The sequence below is a fragment of the Sapajus apella genome, unplaced genomic scaffold (genome assembly GCF_009761245.1).
Source record: "Sapajus apella isolate SASKATOON/1434 unplaced genomic scaffold, GSC_monkey_1.0 scaffold81, whole genome shotgun sequence".
NCBI lineage: Eukaryota > Metazoa > Chordata > Mammalia > Primates > Cebidae > Sapajus > Sapajus apella.
In genome coordinates this window covers 7,843,987-7,871,286 of record NW_022437021.1, presented here as the reverse complement: position 1 = coordinate 7,871,286, position 27,300 = coordinate 7,843,987, and the positions used below count along the sequence as shown (strand labels likewise).

At 36.5% G+C, this 27,300-nt stretch overlaps 1 long non-coding RNA gene across 1 annotated transcript; it reads left to right on the top strand.

Annotated features, from left to right (window-relative positions):
* Positions 1–3,717: 3,717 nt before the first annotated feature.
* Positions 3,718–26,462, top strand: LOC116533298. The gene is made up of 3 exons (XR_004261194.1): positions 3,718–4,715; positions 16,946–16,950; positions 26,450–26,462. It is a non-coding gene; the product is annotated as an uncharacterized LOC116533298 (long non-coding RNA).
* The last annotated feature ends 838 nt before the right edge of the window (positions 26,463–27,300 follow it).

Below are 27,300 nucleotides of genomic sequence, written 5' to 3'. Positions count from 1 at the left end.
TAGTCTTAAATAGAAAACATTTCATCCAAACATTAGCTTAGTAGTTTTTTTCTGTAACATAAATGTGTGCAGTGCTATTATGAAGGTATGCACCCAGTATGTACAGCTACTTTTATTTTTATAATTTATTTTTATAACATCACACAGAAATAACCCTAGACAATTACCACGTTTAGCTTCTGAATTACGTGAATGCAGCTCAACTAGAAAGCTGCTATCTAGGGCCATCTCAAAAGCAAGAAGGAGGGAAGGGCATTTCCTTTTCATGTACTGGAAGACTTCATATTATGAACATGTTTATACTACCCAAAGTAATCTACACTTTCAGTGTAATTCCTACCAAAATCCCAATGATGTAGTTTCAGGAGTAGAAAAATATTCCTAAAATTTATATGGACTCTGAAAGGGGCACTGAATAGCCAAAACAATCTTGAAAAATATGAAGTCTGGAGACTCATACTTCCTAATTTTAAAACATATTACAAAGGTACAGTAATTCAAATAGTTTGGTACTGGCACAAAGACAGATATATACATCCATGGAATAGAACAGAGAGCACAAAAAAAAATCCACATGTATATTGTCAAATGATTTTCAATAAGAATGGCAAAACTATTCAATGAGAAAAGGACAGTGCTTTTAACAGATGATGCTAGAAAAAATGACTATCCACATGCAAAAAAATGAAGGTGAACCCCTTACCTTATACCTTACACACACACCATATACACAAATTAACTCAGAGTGAATGAAAAATCTAAACATATGTGTAAAAACTATGAAAATCTCAGAAGAAAGCATGGAGCAAGATCTTTATAACTGGATTTGCTGGTAATTTCTTGGCTATGACACCAAAGACAAAGACAAGAACAAAAAAAGAGTAAGTTGGATTTCATCAAAATTAAAAACTTTCCTTACATCACGGAATCCTATTAGGAGAGCTAAAAGGCAACCTATAGAATGAGAAATGGTACCTGCAAATCATATACCTGACAAGAGAGTAATATATCAAGGACGTATACAAATCAATATGAACAACAAAAAAAGGAAATGAATAAAATGACAAAGTATTGGATACACTTTTATCCAAAAAAGATAAATGGCTAATAAATTCATGAAAAGATGATTAACATCACTAATCAGTAGGGAAATGCAAATCAAAACTACCTTACAACTATTAATATGGCTATTACTAAAAAAGAAAACAACCCCCAAGAAAACAGAAAATAGCAAGTGTTGACAGGATGTGGAAAAATTGAAACATTTGTGAACTGTTGCTGGGAATGTAAACTGGTGCAGTTCCTCAGAAAACAGAATTGTCATATGATCCAGCAATTCGATTTTACTAGATATGCACCCCAAATAACTGAAAGCAAGAACTTGAACAGATATTTTTAAACCAATGTTCATAGCTGTGTGATTCACAATTGCCAAAAAGGTAGAAATTATGCAGATGTTCATTAACAGATGAGTGAATAAACAAAATATGGTCTATACATACAATAAAATATTTTTTTAATCTTAGAAATTTTGATCTATAATACAACATGGATGAACATGGAAGACATTATGCTAAGTGAAATTTAAAAAATTAGAAATATTATATGATTGTATTCAGTGAGTTACCTAGAATAGTCAAATTAATGAAGACAGAGAGTACAATAGTGGTTACCAGGAGTTAGGAGGAAAGATGGTAATAACTAGTGTTGTGAGCTCTCATCTTTGGTTTCTGTACTACTGTGGGAGCAAATAGGCTCTCAGAACCTCACCTGAAATGTGAAGAGAGGAAAATGTCATAGCTATAAGGAAATCCTGCATACAGCAGAAACAATTGTATAAAGCTTGTTAAAGAATCTACTCCTATGACTTCCCTAAATATACACTACAGTTCAGAGAGAAATGTTGGGCAAAATTTTGCTGTCTGAGAAATGTATTTTGTAGGTTGTGAGGATTTATAACATATAAGGTGTCAATACCTGAATAGAGTCTTGTTTTAATAATCCAGGAAATAAACATTTAAACTCTTGAATGGTAGAAACAATAAAACTAATAAAGATAATTTTATTGGTAAGACAGTATCTTCATTCTTCCTCTTTCCTATCATGGTGTCTTCACAAATTTCACCTTGACTAAGAACCTTGTTTCCTTACAAAATAATTTTTTTCTTTTTTCCTGCATTATCAAACACATGATTTTCCTGAGTAAAATCATGTGTTGAGAGGACTTGGAGAGAGAATAGGTAAAAGAGTTTCTCTCTCTTGTTTTTCTATTTGCTTTGGAGGCTGGAACCAATGGAATTTCTCAACGCCATTGTATAAAAATAGCCTTGCATTAATCTTTGTAAGTCCACACATAGAGTGGATATAGGGCTAGAAGTATTTTTTGCTCTTAGAAAGTTGAATCTTCACCCACAAGAAAGTTTAACCTTGAAGGGATGACAATCAGTGATGAGGAGCCTTATGTGAGGATTGCCATTTTTTCATTTACGTTTGGCTATCACAAATATGTCTGAGCTATAAAGAGATGAGAAACTTGAAAACAGATGGCCCATCTGTTTCTGTCTGTATGAATTGTGGAGCATTTGAAATAAATGTCAATCATGTAAATTGAATTCTAAGAGCACTCTACAATTCCATAAGTTTGTCCTTACAAGCCATTGTGAACATTGCCATACTTTTTTTTATTGCCGTGATTTGAGATTATTTGCTAATTGTTAAGATTATTTTATTATCTAATAGCATATCATTTATCTTTAAGCAACACTAAGCAAACAAGGATTAAGATGACAATCAATCAGAATCATTTCACCTTTCTAAAATGTCTTTAAAAAGTGCATAATCCTGAATGACAAACAACTATGAAGTAGTAAATATGGGTGATTAAGATGAAAAATTTTTGCAGGCAAAAAGTCCGAAGTATAAATCATCTCAATTAAGTAAAACTCTTAATATCTGTGTTATCTTCTGTTATGTGGGAATTGTGAAATTCTAACATATATCTAATTCATAAGTCCCAGGGAAAAAATAAAAGTTTTCATAATTATTTTGCATTGACTAAACCATGCAATAGCCCATATCTCTCCAGCATGTTTTGAAGGAATTTTCTGAAGAATATTATCACATGATAATAACTAGAATTATATGTGTATACAGATATTATAATTTCCTAAACAATATAGTGATATTTTTATTGTGTATACTTTTTAAGTAACATTATGTACAATAAAGCCAGTTTTTTGGTGAGATGTGGAAAGAACAGGTGTAATAATGGACAAATGGTTGTAACATTCATCTATAACTATTGCAACTGATCATAACTGCACATCAAAACCGTAAGAGTAGTCCAGGCCTCGCTCCTTGAAATTGATTTGGTAGGTTTGGACTGATGCCAAGTATGACCTGTAGTTTTAAAAGAATTCCTTAAAAATTCTCATACTCTTCTTCCAGTTAATATTTATTGATACAGAAGAGTGATAGCTCAGCCTTTCTGTATTAGATAATTATACCCTAACATATGTATTATTGTTATAACCAATATGTAGAATAAGAGAAGATGAGTTGTTTATTTCCCTTCCTGTCCTTCTAAACTCATACAGAGGAGCTAGTCTTTTTCTGTTTGTTGGTGAAGCTGAGGGTAGTCTCCATGACTTTTGGAGTCATTTTCAAATAATAAAAGTCGTCTAGACACACACACATACATACATACACACACACACACACACACACACACACACACAGAAAACATTCTCAGTTTAGTTATTAATATTTTGAATTAATATTTCAAGACAAATTTAATGGTGCAAGTAAGTCTGGGCCTCCCTTTGCTCCACCATAGGTGTACTGATTCCATTGCAGTTTGTTGCACTTCAGAGGAGCCTGACACCTACAAGATCTAGAATTCTATATATTTTTTTCAAATATAATACATCAGTCCACTGTGACCCCCAAACTGAGAAACACCAAGCTTTTAAATGGTCACTTTGGAGTCCCTTAAATTTTATTTACATTTACCTTATAAATAAATATAGAGATAAATAGAAAACTTTCAGTCTTTGATAGTATAAAAGGAAATATGGAGATCATAGATATGGGGTGGACTAAGGATATGATGCACATTGCTATAAAGAACTACCTAAGACTGGGTAATTTATGGAGAAAAGAGGTTTAATTGATTCACAGTTTCACAAACTGTGCAGCAGGCATGGCTGGAGGAGCCTTAGGAAACTTACAGTCATTGCAGAAGGGTGAAGGGGAAGTAAGAACATCTTCACATGATGGCAGGAGTGAGAGAGCAAAGGGGGAAGTGCTACACACTTTTAAACAACCAGATCTGGTGAGAACTCACTATCACAGGAACAGCAAGGCGGAAATCCATCCCCATGATCCAATCATGTCCTACCAGGTCCTTCCCCCAATATTGGGAATTACACTTTGACCTGAGATTTGGGTGTGGACACAGAGCCAAACCACACCAGTGGACAAGGGAAAGGCTACTTCATGTTAATGTCTAAAGTTGATGAAATAAGCAGAAATTTAAGAATATGATTTAAATTGCAAAGATAACTGATCATATTACTAATAAATAATAAAACTATGGGGAGGCAGGAAAGAGCAGTTGATGACTAACATAAAGGAACACATTCTTAACTTTCAGGAGGATAGGAAGATAGGAAGTCATAAATGATGACTGGAATTGAAAAAGCAAAAAAAAAAAAGTGTAAAGATGACATTATAATTAGGAACATTAACACCATCAAATTTACCGTTTTTAACCATCCTCACCCAAAAGTGTTGCTGGAGCCAGAGAAGAGTATGGCAGAGTACTGGAGACCTTTGCTACCAGTAACTTCCTTAGAGTTAATGAAAATATTTAGTTTAAAGCCATAACTCCCCAAATACACCCTCATCTGATCTTGGAAGCTAAGCAGGGTCTTTGGCCTGGTTAATACTTTAATGGAACACTGCCTGGGAATTCAGGATGCTTTAAAAAAAAAAAAGAAAAATTAAAAAAAAGTAATAGTGTGTCTATAGTCTAACCTTTTGGAAAAAAAGTTCATCAGGAGAGTCTTCTAGATATTCTGAAAATTTAATAATAAAAATTAACCAAATTTTTCAAAAAATAATTACCAAAAATGGTGTTAAAATTTATTATGTTAATATTTAGCAGGGCAATATTGAATTTCTAGGGACCTTACATTATGTCGAAATTTACTAATACTATTTTCCCTTTTTAAGTGATAACTTTTGTCAAAGTGGCAAGGAGGTTTTTGATAGGCAGAAATCAGTGCACAAGTTACACCTTCCCTCATGCAGAAAACGCTGATTCATTGTCCTTTTCTGATTATCTCATTTTTGCTCCAGTTGCTAATTTGTATTCTTTTGTCCTTCCTTTTCAGGAATGCTTTCCAAATAGCATTCCAAATAGTAAGAGAGCAAAGTGTTGTTTCATGTCTTTCCTTACCTACAAGATTGTGTTGAGACTGATATGGTGAGTGCCTTGACCACAGTGTCTGGAACAGGTTGTCTAAAATGAATAAATGAGCTAGACTATGAATGAATGAACGAATCAATGCATTTATGCAAGAATAGGATGCATACATTGCTTTCAAATTGTAAGGAGATTTTTCAAATATGAAGTGTTACACCAAAATATTTAATTACACCAAAATAATTAATTGAGACTGAACTGCTGAGAACTAAACTGCTTCCAAATCAAGTGTCATGAAAAGAAGTACTTCACAATATACTGTGTACATCCTCAATCCATATTACATAGGTTAGATTTTATTTTTGAATATATATATATGTATTTTGAATACACATCTTTTCTACATAAGTTTATTAAATGCACATTTTATATGTTTACAATTACAGTCTTACATACACTGTGTTTATATTAACCCTTTATCAGATAAAATATTTTTTCTTTGTCAACTGAAAATTGGGCTTTTGTTAAAGCAGCTAATGTTTCCTTTATGCAGGTTAGAAAGTATCTATCTCTTGGTTTTACAGATCAAAGAACCTATAACCTCATCAAAGTAAAGCATATTTGCTACTAATTACATTTAGTATATAGTGATATTAAATTTACTTTCCATGAAGACTCTATTACTGAGGCTTCATTTTGTTAATAGTAATAAAGATTCTTGCATTCTTAGTCACTCTCGTTATATATAGCAGTGCATAGCTTTTTTTAATTTTTTATTATTTATTTATTTATTTATTTATTTATTTTTTGAGACAGAGTTTCGCTCTTGTTACCCAGGCTGGAGTGCAATGGCGCGATCTCCGCTCACCGCAACCTCCGCCTCCCGGGTTCAGGCAATTCTTCTGCCTCAGCCTCCTGAGTCGCTGGGATTACAGGCACGTGCCACCATGCCCAGCTAATTTTTTGTATTTTTAGTAGAGACGGGGTTTCACCATGTTGACCAGGATGGTCTCGATCCCTTGACCTCGTGATCCACCCTCCTTGGCCTCCCGAAGTGCTGGGATTACAGGCGTGAGCCACCATGCCCGGCCAGCTTTTAAAAGTGAATGACTTGATGTTCAGTTCCGTTTTATAAAACACCAAGATGCATTTTATTTGCCTTGTATAAAAAACTGATGAGTACGCGAGATGAGGTTAATACAATGGGTAAAATAAATCAATTCCATGTTACAACTAATAGCTTTAATAGTTTAGCAAATGACATAAACGTTTGCTTTTAAATGGACACTTAGGCTAATTTGACAGCATGCTTGCCATTAGGCAACAATTACTATAGTTAGAGTGAGGACATTTTTTCTTCCATCCCCACTCAATTCTGGAAAAACAAGAGGGAGGAAGAACGGAGGACAAACTGTTTACTTCTAACATTAAATTGTGGTGCCTCTAAGTCAAACTAATTATGCTTTTGTATCTGAAACAACCAATAAATTTTCACAGCTGGTACTTTGTACCTGAAACACTTTGCGTTTATTAGCTAAAATTATTTGCTCTATACATGACTGCTTAGAGCGAGGAGATTTTTTTTTTTCTAAAGCTGTGCTTTATGTCACACTGGTAGTCATTTTCTTCCAATTTTTGAAACAAGATAGAAACCTATATAAATTGCATAAATATTAGGGGTTTAAAAATTGTTTAGCTTGGTACTGTAATAGGACGTATAATAGAATTATTTCCAAAAATGAGAATCTTGACAGGCAAATACATCTCAGTGCAGTTATAAAACCTGCAGAGGTAACACTCAACTGATCTCTTCCTCCTTTGCTTCTTCTCTTTCCCTTCATTTCCCTTTTCTCCTTCCTTCCTTCCTTTTTTACTTCTCCATCCACCTTTCTTCCCCAAAGCAGTAATGGTGCAAAGTCCATGCTGTTTTCAATGACTACATGTTACTTAAATGTCTACATTTACTTAATGTAGTAAATCTACATTTACTTAAGTAACATTACTTAAATGTATAGACATTTAAGTAACATTATTGTACAGTAATTGTATTTTATTTCATTTTAAGTTCTGGGATACATGGGCAGGACGTGCAGGCTTGTTATATAGGTAAACCTGTGCCATAGTGGTTTGCTGTACCCATCAACCCACCACCTAGGTATTAAAGCCCCACATGCATTAGTTATTTATCCTGATGCTCCCCCTTCCCCCAACTCCCTACATTGTAGTAAAATAATTTTATATATGCCTCCTGATCAAATAATACAGGAAAATAAAAACTTTATCTTCCAAACATTTTATAATAGGTAAGCCAGATATTCTAAGATTTCTTTTGTAATTTTTGCAGGTCTAATATTAATTTTTCTTTTGCAAAATCAAAGCAGTTTTTACTGATATAAATCAGATATTTCAAACATTTTCTTCTTACCTATATTGTTAAGAAAATTGTACAAAACATTACAGGGGGGGGAAACTATAGCCCGTGGATGAAATCTTGCCCACTGCCTATTTCTGTAAATAAAGTTTTGTTGGAACACAACCTTGCCTATTATTTCTTTACTTACCACTATGGCTGTTTTCACACTTGAAGCAATGGCAGAATTGAGTAGTTGCAACAGCTAGCAGATGGCCTTAAAAGCCTAAACTCTTTACTCTCTAGCTCTTTCAGCAAAGATTTGCCAAATGCTGCACTAGAGTGTTCAATTAGCGTGATATTTTGGCCTTTAGGTCAATGACTGAAGTTTCATATAACATTGGTTTGAAGGTCATTGCTGCATACTATATAAGTCATCATATAGGCATCTATTCCTTCCTCCAACCATATTGAATGTTTCATAAATGCCCAGTACTTTTTCCAGCTGATGAGAAGAAAAAATTTGATAAAACAGTTTTTGACAACAAAGAAATGTACAAATCCATATTATAATGTGCAAAAGTCTGATTGGGATATATTCTGTCTTCTAGTTTGTAAGGAGTATTATGAAAGTCATACTTGTTCCATTCACCCTTTCAATTCTCCAAAATAATTATATCCAGAATACAGCAGTGGCCTTTAACTTCTGGAATTATGGTTCTACAAAATGCTAAGCTATGGAGATAAATTTCATAGCTAATGGGCCATATAACTATAACCTAAGATAAAAATTGTATTATTCTTTTTAATGGCATAATTTTTCCGATTTGTGCTTGCCTCACCCACCTATATTCCATTCACACATGAAGACACATAAAATATTTCCCTTTTATTATTATTAAACAAAAAATGCATTGCACCAGAATTTCCTTCTAGCAGAATGTGTATTCACTATATGAGGACATGGTCAATGTTCATTAAAGGAAAGAGATACTCTAGGGACCTGGAGTGGAAGAGATCAAGTAGGACTCCATTTACTGTCTCATTTGGTTTATCTTTTACCCCTTTTCCAGTTTACCAGAGCTGTAGATCCAGAGCTGCAGGTTTTTCGTAAGCAGATCAAATTTAACATGTTGATATATTGAGAAATAAAAACAAGATAAGGAAATGGTAATTCCTTATTCCAGTTCCTCTGGAAGTATTTCATCATAAAGTCTTTATCGAGAAGCTATTACATGTCCAGCACTTTACTAAGAGATGACGTTGCGCTCAAAGCTTCACTAAAAATAGATTTCGAATTGTGTATTTTATCTCCATCTTTCAATGATTTGTACATCACAAATGTGCTTCAATCTACCTATACTGTCTCATTTCTCACCAGCTTAAAATGTCTGTGCTTTTAAACTGTTTCCAATTTTTCCAGGCAGTTTTTATTGTTCCAACCTGTCCTAAAGTAGCCTATTATTTATCTCTTGGTAGTAATACCCAATTTATTTTATTATAAATCATGAATTTACATGTCAGACTGTCTTCCTAAATGGCCAGCTTTCCAAGGTTAGGAAGACGTATTTCATTCAGTCTAGATGCACCTACCATAGCCTTTGTAGTTAATGAGGATTAGTGTAGGGGTGTGATTGAAAAAAAAGTCCCCTGTTAATTATCAGTTTTTCATAAACATAAATTAAATCACAAAATACAACATTCTTTTGAGAAATGGAAGAGTGTGTTGATATAATAGGCTACTTTCAGATTGAAATTCTGATCATCTTTGAAACTTACTGTTATTTAAAAATATATGTGATTAGGATTGATAATCTCTACACTATTTGAAGATTGCTGAGTCTGACAAAAAAAATCAGAACTCCAAGGCTTCTATAATTCTTCTCATTAGTAGTATTCTTCTCACTAGACTTTAAGTCAAAAATAGAAAATGTGTTTGGGAAAAGAAGGAAAGGAGAAATACAGGAGTAAATATAGCATTATGAATGATAGGCTTGTAGACTGAATTTGCACAAACTTCTTTATTAACCAGGCCTTCGTGTGGGATTCTGCACATTGATACTATTCTTATTTCATGGTTTCTAAGAGGTAAATATCCATATTTTCCAAAGAAAATGAATGGCACATAGATATCCTGCAGTAAGAGATTACTAGTGCAAATTATTGATTGAATATTGAAATAACGATTGGTATCTTAATGTTCTCTTTAAGAAAATTCTGCCACTCTCTACTACCACTGGAGGTTTTTTATATTTTTCTTGCATGTGTCAATTTTTACATATTAATTAAAATAATGTGCAAGGTTTTTCTTACATACAATAATCCATTATGTACATTAAGTGATACAAAGCTATCATCTGTGGGGAGAAAACTTGTATCCTTGTGAATGAGGTTTACTGTATTACAGAAAACACAATGTTTGCTTACTTCAGAGTTGCAGGGCCTAGAATAACAGGTACCAAAACCCACAAGAAAAATGTTCAGGGAAAACAGGCTAATCTTGTTATGTTTTCTGTAAATCTCTCTCTCTCTCTCTTTTTTTTTTTTTTTTTTTTTTGAGATGGAGTCTCAATCTGTCACCCAGGCTGGAGTGCAATGGCACGATCTCGGCTCACTGCAACCTCCGCCTCCCAGGTTCAAGTGATTCTCCTGCCTCAGCCTCCTGAGTAGCTGGGATTACAGGCGCATGCCACCATGCCCAGCTAATTTTTGTATTCTTAGTAGAGACGAGGTTTCAACATCTTGGCCAGGCTGGTCTCGAACTCCTGACCTTGTGATCCACCTGCTACAGTCTCCCAAAGTGCTGGGATTACAGGTGTGAGCCACCGCGCCAGGCGATCTCTCTCTTTTTTTTTTAAAAACTGAAGGATGATGTGAACTGAAGGATGATGTGTTTTGATCAAAGACCAACATGTGTCAATAAAACCTAGAAACATATTTTATTGTGCTTTTTAATTTTCTAGCTAACAATGTTCTCTTCTAAAACACTTTCAAGTAGAATTTCTTTTAAAGGCTGTTGACTCAAAGTTACAAAACGTAAATATGCCATTAACAGCTGATTGCAAAGTGAATTATTTGCACATGCTTTCATGCTACAGTGACCTATTCTCTTGATCTTGGGAGAAAAGGTGTATTTTACTGACTTATGAGACCATGATAAAGTTCAATATTAACTAATAGTCAGTGGTTTCTCTTTGTGTCTAGCGTTTTGCTTATTGGAGGAAAAGAAACAGAAACATAATATGTATAGCTCTATATGATCTTTGTGTTCAACAATAATTCATAAGATCCCATCATCCCATTGACACAACTATTTTTTTAAATTCCCTATGGCTCTTTTTCCTGTTCCTATGAGAATACAGTGAGATATTTAGGATTAACATAGAAAGTACAAAGCCCTGGGTTTATTTTAAGTCAGAAACTTAGCACAGTTCTGAAGTTTGAATGTTTAATTTCTGACAATAATCCAAAGTCATATGATAAAGGTTGCATGGTCATTCCTCCTATAGTGGATATACAGGGATTCCTGAAATGGCAGAAGTCCCCTTCTCCTTGACTGCCAACTGCAGATAGTGAAGAAAAGTGTTCAAGATAGCTTCTTAATAAAACTCTCTGGGTCTCTTGAAAATATGAAAAATGGTAAACACAAATATATAAATAGATATATATAAAATATGTCAGATATAAAATATAGTTAAAGTAAGTTGGACAACATGGTGACTACAGTTGACAATATGTTGCATTACTGAAAGTTGTTAAAAGAGTGGATGTAAAGTGTTCTTACAACACAAATGATCATCATGTGAGGTAAAGCATATGTCAGTTAGATTTAGTCATTCCGCTAATGTATATATACTTCAAAACATGTAGTACATGATAAATATATATAATTTTATCTGGTCATTAGAAAAATAATTTTAAAAAATCTATTTTTATAGGCTTTAAAATCTGAAGTTAAATCATATTTACTATGAACAAAAGGTTTAAGAATTTTTTAAAAATTCAAGCTGATTCTTTAAAAATTGTTAAATTATTTTAATTTTTATGGGCACATAGTAGGTGTACATATTTATAGGGAACATGAGATATTTTCATACAGACATAAAGTGTGTAATAATCACATCAGGAAAAACTGGATTTCTCTCATGATCCTTGAGATTGGCACCTTTTCATATACCTGTTGCCATTTGTGTGTCTGCTTTTGAGAGATCTGTATTCAGATTGTTTGCCCATTCTTAATTGGAACATGAGATTTTTTTCCCCATTGAGTTGTTTATTCTGGTTATTAAGCCTTTGTTGGATGGATAGTTTGAACGTATATTCTCCCATTCTGTGGATTGTCTCTTCACTTTGTTGATAGTTTCCTTTGCTGTGCAGAAGCTTTATAATTTGATGTGATTGCACTTGTCCGTTTTTGCTTTGGTTGCATACAAAGTTGAGTAATACCCCACAGTGTATGCAACCAAATCTAGTGTCCTGAAAAATTTCCTCAGTGTTTCCTTTTAGTAGTGTAATAGTGTTAGGTCTCAGATTTAAGTTTGTAATCCATTTTGGTTTGATGTTTGTGTATGGTGAGAGATAGGGGTTCATTCTTCTGCATATGCATATCCGGTTTTCCCAGTCCCGTTTATTGAAGAGACTGTCCTTTCTTCAGTGTATGTTCTTGGCAACTTTGCTGAAAATGAGTTCACTGTGGTTATGTGGATTTATTTCTGGGTTCTCTATTCTGTTCAGTTAGTCTATATCTGTACTTTTGCCAACACCTTGCTGTTGGATTTACTATAGTTCTGTCCTATAATTTGAAGTCAGGTAATGTAGTTCCTCCAGTTTTGTTCTCGTTGCTCAGAATGGCTTTGGATATTCTGGGTCTTTTGTGGTTCTATAAAAATTTTAGGATTTATTTTTTATCTCTATGAAGAATGTCCATTGGCATTTTCATAGGGATTGAATTTGTAGACCGCTTTTATTAGTATTGATATTTTTACCAATATTTTTTCTTCCAATTTATAAACACGGAATATTTTTCCATTGTTTGTGTCCTCTTCAATTACTTGCATCAGTGTTTTAATTTTTTATAGCAGAGATCTTTTTTTGGCTGAGTTAATTCCTAGATATTTGATTTTATTTGTGCCTATTGTAAATGAGATTATTTTTAAATTTCTTTTTCAGACTGTTTGTCACTGGCATATGGAAATGCTACTGATTTTTGTATGCTGCTTTTGTATCCTGCAACTCTACTGAATTTATCAGTTTTAATAGTTTTTTTAGGAACTCTTTTAGTTTTTCCAAATATAAGATTATGTCATCTGCAAGTAGGGTTAGGTAATGTGGCTTCTTCCTGTCCAGTATGGATGCTCTTGATTTCTTTCTCTGGTCTGATTGCTTTAGTTAGGGCTTCCAGTAATATGTTAAATAACAGTGTTGAAAATGGACATACTTGTGAGGTTTCACATCTTAGAGGGAAAGGCTTTCAGGTTTTCCCTATTCACTATGATGCTAGCTATGGGTCTGTGGTACATGGCTTTTATTGTGTGTGGTATGTTCCTTCTGTATGTAGGCTTTGATGGTTTGTTAACATGAAGAGATGTTGAAGTTTATCAAATGGTTTTTCAGCATCTATTGAAATGATGATTTTTATACTTCATTCTGTTGATAAGATATATCACATTGATTGATTTGTGTATGTTTAACCATTCTTGTATTACTGAGATAGATCCCACTTGATCCTGATGAAGGACATTTTTAATGTGTTATTGAATTTAGTTTGCTAGTATTTTGTAAAGATTTTTTGCATCAATGTTCATCAGGGATACTGGCCCATAGATTTTTTTTTTTTTTTTTTTTTTTTTATGTTTCTCTTTCTCTGCCTGGTTTTGGTATCAGGATAATACTGGCTTTGTAGAATGAGTTTGGAAATATTCCCTCATCTTTTATTTTGGAATAGTTTGGGTAGCATTGGTATTAGTTCATTTTTAAATGTATGACAAAATTTCAAAATGAAGCCAACAGATCCTGGACTTTTCTTTGATGGTAGACTTTTTATTACAGTTTCTGTTTGATTACTTGTAATTGGTCTGCTCAACTTATGAATTTCTTCATGGTTCACTCTTAGTAGGTTGTAATGTTTAGGAATTTATCCATTTCTTCTAGCTTATTCAGCTTATTAGCATAGAGTTGCTCATGGTAGTTTCTAATGATCCTTTGAATTTTTGCAATATTCATAGGAATGTCTGTATTTTATCTCTGATTTCCTTCATTTGGGTCTTCCCTTTTTTTTTTTTTTTTTAGTCTTGCTAGACTTTTGGCAATTGTGTTTTTCTTTTCAAAAAACCAACTTTTTAGTTTGTTTTTTTTTTTTTTCATTTCAGTTTTATTGATTTCTGATTTGATCTTTTTTTTCTTCTACTAACTTTGGGTTTGGTTTGCTCTTGCTTTTCTAGTTTTCTAAGATGTATCATTAGGTTATTAAAGTTTTCTTTTTGTTTTTTATGTTTACCCTTATTACTGCAAACTTTCCTTCTAATACTGCTTCTCTGTACTACATAGGTTTTTCATATGTTGTGTTAAGATATTAATTTGTTTCAAGAAAATTTTTTACTTTTTTTAATTGTATTTTAGGTTTTGGGGTACATGTGAAGAACATGCAAGATTGTCACATAGGTACACAAATGGCAGAGTGAATTGCTGCCTTCCTCCCCTTCACCTATATCTGGAATTTCTCCCTATGCTATCTCTCTGCAACTCCCCATCCTCAACTGTCCCTCCCCCATTTCCCCCCAACAGACCCCAGTGTGTTGTGCTCCCCTCCCTGTGTCCATGTGTTCTCATTGTTCAACCCCGCCTATGAGTGAGAACATGCGGTGTTTGATTTTCTGTTCTTGTGTCAGTTTGCTGAGAATGATGGTTTTCAGGTTCATCCATGTCCCTACAAAGGACACAAACTCATTGTTTTTGGTGGATGCATAATATTCCATGGTGTATATGTGCCACATTTTTCCTGTCCAGTCTATCATCAATGGGCATTTGGGTTGGTTCCAGGTCTTTGCTATTGTAAACAGTGCTGCAGTGAACATTTGTGTGCATGTGTCCTTACAGTAGAACAATTTATAATCCTTTGGATATGTACCCAGTGATGGGATTGCTGGGTCAAATGGAATTTCTATTTCTAGGTCTTTGAGGAATTGCCACACTGTCTTCCACAATGGTTGAACTAATTTACACTCCCACAAACAGTGTAAAAGTGTTCCTATTTCTCCACATCCTCTCCAGCATCTGTTGTCTCTAGATTTTTTAATGATCACCATTCTAACTGGTGTGAGATGGTATCTCAATGTCATTTTGATTTGCATTTCTCTAATGACCAGAGATGATGAGCATTTTTTCATATGTTTGTTGGCCTCATATATGTCTTCTTTTGTAAAGTATCTGTTCATATCCTTCACCCACTTTTGAATGGGCTTGTTTGATTTTTTCTTGTAAACCTGTTTTAGTTCTTTGTAAATTCTGGATATCAGCCCTTTGTCAGATGAGCAGACTGCAAAAATGTTTTCCCAATCTGTTGGTTGCCGATTCACTCTAATGACTGTTTCTTTTGCTGTGCAGAAGCTGTGAAGTTTGATTAGGTCCCATTTGTCTATTTTGGCTTTTGTTGTCAATGCTTTTGGTGTTTTGGTCATGAAGTCCTTGCCTACACCTATGTCCTGAATGGTTTTGCCTAGATTTTCTTCTAGGGTTTTTATGGTGTTAGGTCTTATATTTAAGTCTTTAATCCATCTAGAGTTAATTTTAGTGTAAGGTGTCAGGAAGGAATCCAGTTTCTGCTTTCTGCACATGGCTAGCCAGTTTTCCCAGCACCATTTATTAAACAGGGAATCTTTTCCCCATTGCTTGTTTTTGTCAGGTTTGTCAAAGATCGGATGGTTGTAGATATTTTGTGTTGCCTCCGAGGCCTCTGTTCTGTTCCATTCTATATCTCTGTTTTGGTACCAGTACCATGCTGTTTTGATTACTGTAGCCTTGTGGTATAGTTTGAAGTACAGTAGTGTGATGCCTCCTGCTTTGTTCTTTTTGCTTAGAATTGACTTGGGTATTTGGGCTCTCTTCTGGTTCCACATGAAGTTTAAGGTGTTTTTTTCCAGTTCTGTGAAGAAGTTTGCTGGTAGCTTGATGGGGATAGCGTTGAATCTGTAAATTACTTTGGGCAGTATGGCCATTTTCACGATATTGATTCTTCCTAACCATGAACATGGAATGTTTCTCCATCTGTTTGTGTCCTCTCTTAATTCATTGAGCAGTGGCTTGTAGTTCTCCTTGATGAAATCCTTTACATTCCTTGTTAGTTGTATTCTTAGGTATTTTATTCTCTTTGTAGCAGTTTGTTCTTGATTTGGCTCTCTTTAAGTCTGTTATTGGTGTATAGGAATGCTTGTGATTTCTGCATATTGATTTTGTATCCTGAGACTTTGCTGAAGTTGCTTATCAGTTTAAGGAGATTTCGGGCTGAGACGATGGGTCTTCTAGATATACAATCATGTTGTCTGCAAATAGAGACAATTTGACTTCCTCCTTTCCTATTTGAATACCCTTTATTTCTTTTGCTTGCATGATTGCTCTGGATAGAACTTCCAATACTATATTGAATATGAGTGGTGAGAGAGGGCATCCTTGTCTAGTGCCAGATTTCAAAGGGAATGCTTCCAGTTTTTGCCCATTCAGTAGGATATTGGCTGTTGGTTTGTCATAAATAGCTTTTATTATTTTGAGATACGTTCCGTCAATACCTAGCTTATTGAGGGTTTTTAGCATAAAGGGCTGTTGATTTTGTCAAAGGCCTTCTCTGCATCAATTGAGATAATCATGTGGTTTTTGTCTTTGGTTCTGTTTATGTGGTGAATTATGTTTATAGACTTGCGTATATTGAACCAGCCTCGCATCCCTGGGATGAAGCCTACTTGATTATGGTGGATAAGCTTTTTGATGCGCTGTTGCAATCAGCTTGCCAGTATTTTATTGAAGATTTTTGCATGTATGTTCATCATGAATATTGTCCTGAAGTTTTCTTTTCTTGTTGAGTCTCTGCTGGGTTTTGGTATCAGGATGATGTTTGTCTCATAAAATGATTTTGGAAGGATTCCCTCTTTTTGGATTATTTGGAATAGTTTCAGAAGAAATGGTACCAGCTCCTCTTTGTATGACTGGTAGAATTCGGCTGTGAACCCATCTTGACCTGGGCTTTTTTTGGGTGGTAGGCTCTTAATTGCTGCCTCAACTTCAGACCTTGTCTACTCAGGGTTTCGACTTCTTCCTGGTTTAGGCTTGGGAGGAGGCAAGTGTCCAGGAATTTTTCCATTTCTTCCAGGTTTACTAGTTTATGTGATTAGAGTTGTTTGTAATAATCTCTGATGATGGTTTGAATTTCTGTGGAATCTGTAGTGATATCCCCTTTATCGTTTTTTTTATTGCATCAATTTGGTTATTCTCTCTTTTCTTTTTTATTAATCTGGCTAGTGGTCTGTCTATTTTGTTGATCTTTTCAAAAAACCAGCTCCTGGATTTATTGATTTTTTGAAGGGTTTTTTGTGTCTCTGTCTCCTTCAGTTCTGCTCTGATCTTAGTTATTTCTTGTCTTCTGCTAGGTTTTGAGTTTTTTTGATCTTGCCCCTTTAGCTCTTTCAATTTTGATGCTAGGGTGTCAATTTTAGATCTCTCCTTGCTTCTCATGTGGGCACTTATTGCTATATATTTTCCTCTAGAGACTGCTTTAAATGTGTCCCAGAGATTCTGGTATGTTGTGTCTTCATTCTCGTTGGTTTCGAAGAACATCTTTATTTCTGTCTTCATTTCATTGTTTATCCAGTCATCATTCAAGAGCCAGTTGTTCAGTTTCCATGAAGCTGTGCGGTTTTGAGTTAGTTTTTGCATTCTGAGTTCTAACTCGATTGCACTGTGGTCTGAGAGACTGTTTGTTATGATTTCCGTTCTTTTGTATTTGCTGAGGAATGATTTACTTCCAATTGTGTGGTCAATTTTAGAGTGGGTGTGATGTGGTGCTGAGAAGAATGTATATTCTGTGGATTTAGGGTGGAGAGTTCTGTAAATGTCTATTAGGTTTGCTTGTTCCAGGTCCGAGTTCAAGTCATGGATATCCTTGTTAATTTTCTGTCTCGTTGATCTGTCTAATATTGACAATGGAGTGTTAAAGTCTCCCACTATTATTGTGTGGGAGTCTAAGTCTCTTTGTAAGTCATTAAGAACTTGCCTTATATGTCTGGGTGCTCCTGTATTGGGTGCGTATATATTTAGGATCGTTAGCTCTTCTTGTTGCATTGATCCTTTGACCATTATGTAATGTCCTCCTTTGTCTCTTTTGATCTTTGTTGCTTTAATGTCTATTTTATCAGAGATGAGAATTACAACTCCTACTTTTTTTTGCTCTCCATTTGCTTGGTGAATCTTCCTCCATCCCTTTATTTTTGAGCCTTTGTGTATCCTTGCACGTGAGATGGGTTTCCTGGATATAGAACACTGATGGGTTTTGGCTTTTTATCCAATTTGCAGTCTGTGTCTTTTGATTGGGGTATTTAGTCCATTTGCATATAGGGTTAGTATTGTTATGTGTGAATTTGGTACTTCCATTTTGATGCTAGTTGGCTGTTTTGCCCATTAGTTGATGCAGATTCTTGATTGTGTTGATGCTCTTTACCATTTGGTATGTTTTTGGAGTGTCTGGTACTGGTTGTTCCTTTATATGTGTAGAGCCTCTTTCAGGAGCTTTTGTAAAGCAGGCCTGGTGGTGATGAAATCTCTGAGTACTTGCTTATTTGCAAAGGATTTTATTTTTCCTTCACTTATGAAGCTTGAGTTTGGCTGGATAGGAGATTCTGGGTTGAAAGTTCTTTTCATTAAGGATGTTGAATATTGGCCCCCACTCTTTTCTGGCTTGTAGGGTTTCTGCTGAGAGATCTGCTGTGAGTCTGATGGGCTTCCCTTTGTGGGTAACCCGACCTTTCTCTCTGGCTGCCCTTAGCATTTTCTCCTTCATTTCAACCCTGGTGAATTAGACGATTATGTGCCTTGGGGTTGCTCTTCTTGAGGAATGTCTTTATGGTGTTCTCTGTATTTCCTGGACTTGAATGTTTGCCTGCCTTGCTAGGTTGGGGAAGTTTTCCTGGATAATATCCTGAAGAGCATTTTCCAGCTTGGATTGATTCTCTTCGTCACATTCAGGTACACCTATCAAACATAGATTAGGTCTTTTCACATAGTCCCACATTTCTTGGAGACTTTGTTCATTCCTTTTTACCCTTTTTTCTCTATTCTTGCCTTCTCGTTTTATTTCATTGAGTTGAGCTTCGACCTCTGATATCGTTTCTTCTGCTTGGTCAATTCAGCTGTTGAAGCTTGTGCATGCTTTGTGAAGTTCTCATGTTGTGTTTTTCAGCTCCATCAATTCACTTATAATCCTCTCTATGTTGTCCAGTCTCGTTAGCATTTTGTCAAATCCTTTTTCAATGTTCTTAGTTTCTTTGCATTGGGTTAGAACATGTTCTTTTAGCTCACAGAAGTTTCTTATTACCCACCTTCTGCAGTCTGATTCTGTCATTTCATCACACTCATTCTCCATCCAACCTTGTTCCCTTGCTGGTGAGGAGTTGTGATCCCTTGTTGTAGGAAAGATGTTCTGGTTTCGGGTGTGTTCATCCTTTTTGCGCTGGTTTCTTCCCATCTTTGTGAATTTATCCACCTGTTGTCTTTGTAGTTGCTGACTTTCAGATTGGGTCTCTGAGTGAATTTCCAGTTTGTGGATGATGAAGTTATTTCTGTTTTTTAGTTTTCCTTCTAACAGTCTGGCCTCTCTGCTGTAGGACTGCTGAAGTCCACTCCAGGCCCTGCTTGCTTGGGAATCACTTGCAGCAGCTGCAGAACAGTAAAGGTTGCTACCAGTTTCTTCTTCTGCTATCTTTGTCCCAGAAGGATACCCGCCAAATGTCAGTCTGTTCTCTCCTTTATGAGGTGACTCTTTGGATATACGGGGGTCAGGGAGCTGCTTGAGGAGACAGTCTGTCCTTTATTGGAGCTCAAGTGCTGAGCTGTGAGCTCCATTGTTCATTCAGAGTTGCTGGGCAGGTACGTTTAGGTCTGCTGCAGCAGAACTCATAAATTCCCTTTTTTTTTTCCTCAGGTGCTCTGTCCCTGGGAGTTAGGGCTTTATTTATGAGTTTCCGTTGTGCAGCTGCCTTTTTTTTCTTTTCTTTTTTTTTTTGCCAGGGCCGCCCTGCCCAGTGAGGAGGCAGCCTAGTCAGTATCTGCCTGCCTAGGCTTTGCTGAGCTGCTGTGGGCTCTGCCCTGCTGCCGTGTGATCTTCCCTGCAGTCCTGTTTATATGGGTATAATTAGAACTGCCTCGGCAATGGTGGCCCACCTCTGTAATGGAGGACTCTCTCTGTAGTGGCAGGTTGCCTCGGCAATGGCAAGCTGCCTCAGAGATGGCCGAGTGCCTCCATAGTGGTGGAGTGCCTCAGTAATGGCAGACGCCCCTCCCCCACAGAGCTGGACCGTCCCGGGTTCAGCTGTGCTTGCTGTGAAACTCTCAACCCAGAGCGTTTTCAATTAGTTTTGTTTGTTTGTTTGTTTTTGTGGGGGGTAGGGCCAGCCAAGCCTGATCACCTGGCTCCCTGACTCAGAGTCTTTTTTTTTTTTTTTTTTTAGTTGAATGGTTGACTCTCTCTCAGGTGTTCCAGTCGCCTGTTGAAAAGGGCCAGGATCTGTGTGATTTCCTGTGCAGTAACTCACTGAGCCAGCTGAAACAGTGGCACTGAGATTCCTGGTGGTTTTTTTGCCCAGAAATCTCCTGGCCTGGCTCCCTATTTCAGTCTCCTTTTACATCAGATGAATGGGTGATCTGCCTTCCTGGGGCTCCAATTGCCAGCTAAGAGGGCATCCGGACCAGTGTATTTTGTACGGAGAACTGCCGCGCCAGGGCACCGGCAAGTGGCCACGTGGGCCAAAACAGCTGCGCAGGCCAAAACAGCCGTGCTGGTGACCCATGGGGCTCCTCCCACTGGGAATCTCCTGGTCTGTGGGCAATAAAAATCCATCTGGAAATGCAGCGTCCATTCACCCTCTGTGCTTTCACTGGGAGCTGCAATCCTGAGCTGTTCCTAGTCGGCCATCTTCCCCAGGTCCCTCCAATGTTTGTTGATGTAGAAAATACTAAGGAGCTTATAAGCAACCCCTAGAATGAGTTCAGCAGCCCCTCCGTGGGTCAGGGCTGCTCCTCCAGTGCCGGCTCCCACACTGCCCACACCGCGCAGCAGCACCAGGGCGAGAGCTCCCAGTTGTTTCAAGAAGTTTTAAATCTTTCTTATTAATTTCTTCGTTGACCTCTTTGTCATTCAAGAACATAGTGATTAATTTTCAAGTGTTTGTATAGTTTTCACAGTTGCTCTTGTCATTGATTTCTAGTCTTATTCCATTGTGGCCAGAGAAGACATTTTTTATAATTTTAATATTTTTAAATGTTAAAGTCTTTTTCTGTTGTCTACCACATGGCATATCTTTGAGAATGATCCTTGTGCTGAAAAGACTAATTTGGTTTCTGTAGTCATTGGGTTAAGTGTTCTGTAAATTAGATCTATTTGTTGTATAGTAAACAATAAGTCTGATGTTTCTTTGTTGATTTTCTACCTGGATGATCTATCCCATGCTGAAGGTGAGGTGTTGGTCTCCAGTTATTATTGTACTGGGATCTCTCTCTCTCTTGAACTCTAATAATATTTGCTTTATATAACTGAGTGCTACAGTTTTGGTTGAATATACATTTATAATTGTTATATCCCCTTGCTGAATGGACACCTTTATTAATATATGATGACCTTCTTAATCTCTTCTTACAGTTTTTGTTTTTCTATTGAAATCTATTTTTTCTAATATAAGCATAGCTACTCCTCTCTCAGTTTCCATTGGCGTGGAATATCTTTTCCATCGTTTATTTTCAGTCTATGTGTGTTTTTATAGGTGAAGTGTATTTCTTGTAGGCAGCAGATCATTGACTCTTGTTTTTTAAATTAATTCATCCACTCTATGTCATTTAATTGGAAAATTTAGTCTATTTATATTTAATATTAAGTAAAGACTTATTACTGCCATTTTGTTGTTAGTTGCTTTCTGGTTGTTTTGTGACCTCCCTCCCTTGCTTCCTTCTTCCCTTCCTCCCTTCCTTGCATCTTTATTTTTATGAAGGTAATTTTCTGTGGTGATATTTTAAATTTCTGGCCTTATATCCATTGTAGGTTTTAAATTTGAAGTTACCATGAGGCTTTCAAGTAACATCTTATATTCCATTATTTTATACTAATGACAACACTGATTGTAAAAACAAACAAACCAAAAAAACATACATGCAAAGAGAAAATTAGTAAAACTTTACACTTTAATTTCATCCTCTGCTTTTAAACATTTGTTGCTTCTGTTTATCTTATTACAATGTGTATGTCTCGAGAAGTTACTATAGTTATTATTTGTTATCAGTTCATTTTTTAGTCTTTCTACTCAATATGTGAGTAGTTTATATGCCATAAATACAGTGTTGTACAAAATCACCCATGTTTTTCTTTGTAGTTACTATCATCAGTAAGTTTTGTAATTTCAGATGATTTCTTTTTGTTCACTAATTCCCTTTTCTTTCTGATTCAAGTACTCTTTTAGCATTTCTTGTAGGACATTTCTGTGATGGTTAAATCCCTCAGCTTTTGTTTTTCTGGAAAAGCCTTCATTTCTCCTTCATGTTTGAAGGACAATTCACTGTACATGCTATAGTGGGATGAAGTGGGTATTTTTTCCCTTTGGCACTTTAAACATGTTATGTACTCTCTCCTGGCCTGTAATGTGTCCACAGAAAATTCTGCTGACAGACGTGTTGAAGTTCCTTTTTAGGTTATTTGCTTCTTTCTCTCTCTTTCTCTTTCTGTCTTTCTGCCTTTCTTTCTCTCTCTTTCTGTCTTCCTTCCTCTCTCTTTTTTTTTTTTTTTTGCTGTTTTTAGAATCCTTTCTTTATTGTTGACCTTTGAGACTTTCATTATTAAGTATCTTGACATAGCATTCTTTGGTTATATCTGCTGAGTGTTCTGTAACCTTCTTGTACTTGAATATTGGTATCTTTCTCTATGTTTGGAAAGTTCTCTGTTGTTATCATTTTGAATAAAAACTTTCTCCATCTCTCTCTCTACATCCTCTTTAGGGCCAATAACTCTTAAACTTGCCTTTTTGAGGCTATTTTATAGAGCTTGTAGATGTGCTTCACTTTTCTAAACATTTTTATTTTTCTTTTTCCTCTTACTGTGTATTTTTAAATACCCTGTCTTTAAGCTCACTATTTTTTTCATCTGCTTGATCACTTGTGTTGCTGAGAAACTCCTATGCATTCCTTAGTATGTAAGTTGTATTTTCTACTCCAGAATTTCTGCTTGGTGTTCTGTAACCTTCTTGTTCTTGAATATTTGTGTCTTTCTCTATGTTTGGAAAGTTCTCTGTTATTATCGTTTTGAATAAAAACTTTATCCATCTCTCTCTCTACATCCTCTTTAGGACCGATAACTCTTAGCTTATTTTAATCTCTTTGTTATATTTATCTGGTAGCTTTTGAATTTTTTCTCTGCATTATCTTCAATTTTGTTGAACTGCTTTAGAACAGCTATTTTGAATTCTATGTCTGAAAGGTCACATATCTCTGTCAGTCACAGGTTGGTCACTGGTGCCTGTTTAGTTTGTTTTTTGAGTTTATGTGTTCCTGGTTGGTCTTGATACTTGTAGATGTTTGTTGGTGCCTGGGCATTGATGAGTTAGATATTCATTGTAGTCATCACTGTCTGGGCTGGTTTGTACTTGTCCTTCTTAGGAAGGTTTTCTAAATATTCAAAGGGAAGTGATTGTGGTGATCTAAGTCTTTGTTCACTGCAGCCATATCTGCATCAGGAGGAACTCCAAGACCATTAATGCTGTGCCTCTTGCTGACTCTTAGAGTTACCATCTTTGTTGTCTTGGATAAGATCAGGAAGAATTCCCTGCATTTCTTGGCAGAGACTTTTGTTTCCTTCTCTTACTTTCTTTCAAACAGAGTCTCTTCATGCTGACCTGCATAAAGCTGGGCAAAGGGTGACACAAGCACCTCCATGGCCATCACCATTGGGACCATGCTAGGTCAGACTTGAATCCAGTTCAGCACTGGGTTTCACCTAGAGCCCACAGTGACCGCTGTCTGGCTACTGCTGATGCTCAAGGCCCAAGTGTTCTACAATCTACAGGTGGTTATTCCAGCCAGCCTACTGTCCTTCTCTTCAGATCAGTGAGCTTCCCCACAGCCCAAGACAGGTCCATAAATGCTATCTGGAATCCAGGGCCTGGAGTGTGGAAACTTAGGAGTCTCCTTGGTGCTCTGATCTGCAACTGAGCTAAATTCCTAGCTAGATTCCTTACAGCTTGTCCTTACAAGCTGTAAGACAAATTCCTTGCCAGTCTTTCCTCTCCTTTCCTCAAACAGCAGTCACTTCTCATAGCCACCACAGTACGAATGTGGTGGGTCACACCAAAGCCACATGGCATGGGTCTTACCCAAGGTCCACAGCTCATACTGCCTGGCTACCATTGATGCTCAGGGCTCTTGGTCAGAAGACGATAAATTCTGCCAGGAGTGACTACTTCCCTTCGAGGTAGTGTGTTTCCTTCTGACCCATGGTATGTCCAGAATTATCTGGGAGCTAGGGTCAAAAATGGGGGCCTTAAGACTCTACCTGATGCACTACTCTACTGTGGTTGAGCTATTATCTAAGTTCCAAGACAAAGTCTTCTTGATCTCCGCTTGCCTCAAGTAGAAGGAAGGAATCTCTCTCTGAGCTGTGAGCTACACTGCCTGGAGTTGAGGAAAGGGTAACACAGCACTCCCTTGACTGCCTCAGCTGATCTCTCACTGGTTTACATGCACCCCAAGTCCACTGGCTCTGAGCCCAGCATAGCACCAGGACTGCAGTCCTCTTGGCCTAGACTACCTTCAAATTTATGTAGAATGCCAGAGAACTTTAGCTTACAGTGGTGGGACTAGCCAAAACTTAGACTCTGACTGTTGTGGTGCATGATTCCTCTCCGGTTAGGCTGGTCTAAATGCTTCCTCTCTGGGCACCACCTGAATCCTGCCCTTGGTTGCTTTCCTTGTGATAGGGCAGCACTGAATTCTAATGCAAAGTCCCATGATCACTGTGCTCTCCTCCCCCAAGCCCACAGATTTTCTTTCTGAGTCAAGAGGCTGTTGCTGGAGGATCGGAGAGAGGTGGTGTAGGCAATCCAAGACTGTCTTTTGTACCCTCTTTAGTGCCTCTTTCCTTGATATGATGTTAAAACCAGGTACTCTGCTCACCTCATTTTTGATTCTTATAAAGGAACTTTCTTGTACGGATAGTTACTCAATTTGTTTTTTACTGTGGGGAAGATAATCTCTGGAGGGTTCTGTTTGGCTCTCTTGCTCTGCCTTCTTTCAAGCTGATTCTTTCTCTCATGTATGCTATCTGGGACTTGGGAGTACCCTTGTTAGGCCTCCAGCTGCAACTCTGATACCAGACTAGGTGTTTTCCCTGGCTGGCCACCCATACCAGCCAGCAGTTTTCTATGCTCTAATCAGTGCAGGCTTTGGCAGTAAAGTCACCTTGCATCTTTAATAACATTTTCTTGGTCAGCACTTTAATAGTTGAGGTTGCGTTTCTTTCTCATAGAGTTCATATTTGGACCACAGGAGACCCACAGACATCCTTAGATGTATTATTTTTCATGGTATCTGTTTTCTCAGGCTGCCATAACAAACTATCATAAACTGAATGGCTTAAACAACAGAAATTTGCTTTCACAATGCTTCTTGAAACTAGAAATCTAAGATTAGGTCATTGGAAGTTTGTTTTTTAATGAGGCCTCTCTCTCTTTGCCATGCAGAGGGCCTTCTTACTGTGATCTCATCTAGTTGTCGCCAGGTCTGTATTGTCTCTGTCCTAATCTTTTCTAAGGACACCAGTCATATGAGATTAGTGCCAACTCATGAGACCTTATTTTGCCTTAGTTACACTCCTCTAAAGGCTCTATGTTCAAATACAATTCTCGTTCTGGGGTATGAGGATTAGGACTTCAATTTATAAATTTAGGTGAACAGTATTCAACCTATATCATCCACCTTATGAAATAATATATTCCAAGAAATAGCACAACCCACCTTGGCTCCTCTGCCAGAGTGACCTACCTTGATCACTCTTAATACCTAGATGTCATGGGAAGGAATCTGACTCCAGATCACCATGTCCTCTAAACTCCAAGAGAAGCAGCTCAAGCACTTTCAGTGGTACCCACAAAGTCCTTCTTAGTAAGCCTTAGGTGGGAGAAATAACATTCTTTCCTTCTATAGGAGAGGAAATGGTACTAGCAGCTCTCAATCCAGAAATCTTTCTTATAAAATTCTCTCACACCCTTTCAAATTCCAAGCCTGTGATTTTCAATCTTGGGGATGCCATTGGGATTGAGCACCATTGTGCAGCCCCTCAGCACTACAACTGCCTCATTCCTGGTATCTTGCTAGCAATGAAGACTCTCTGGTCCAGCATGAGATCTATTGAATCAGATTCTACATTTAACAAGATCAAGTGATCTGTATGCCCATAAAAATTTTAGAAGTTTGCTGTTATAGACTGGTGGTTCCCAAATTTTAGTGGACATCATAATCATTTGGACAGCTTTTTAAAACACAAAATGTTAGGCCCCATCTTCAGAGTTTTCAATTCAGTATGTCTAGGATAGAGCCTGATAATTTGCACTTCCAGCCAAATTCCCAGATGATGCTGATGCTTCTAGTTTGGAAATCACTCTTTGAAACCACCATGTGTAGATACTACACTGTCCAGTACTGCAGCTGATAGTCACATGTTATAATTAGGTATTTGAAATATGCTTTGCATTGAGATGTGCTATTAAGTACAAAATACACATCAGACTTCCAAAAGACAGTATGACAAAAAGACAACGTATCATATTTATGATTTTTAAAATTTATTATATGCTGAAAGACTACTATCTTAACATTGTTGAGTTAAATAAAACATATTAAAATTAGTTTCACTTTTTAATTTTTATTTTTAATGTGACTGCTAGAAAATTTAAAATTACACATATGGTTCAAATTATATTTCCGTTGATTGGCACTGTTCATCTTGATCTCCATTTGGCTCAGGGATCCCTCAAGTGTTCTGAAGCTGATTCTTGGTCATTTACGTTGCCACTTTATTATTTGCTGTTGTATCTTGTATGCTATATCTAACAAATATCAGTGAAAATTCCAATTTTAACAGTCCAGGTTACATGTATAATATCTTGTACATTAGAATAAAAAAATCTAATTATGAAACATAAATTTGTTTTTATTTTAAACTTCAAGGCACTACCCTATCACATTCATTTTTCCATGGACCCTACTTGTTAGTTTTCTGTGGACTATTAGG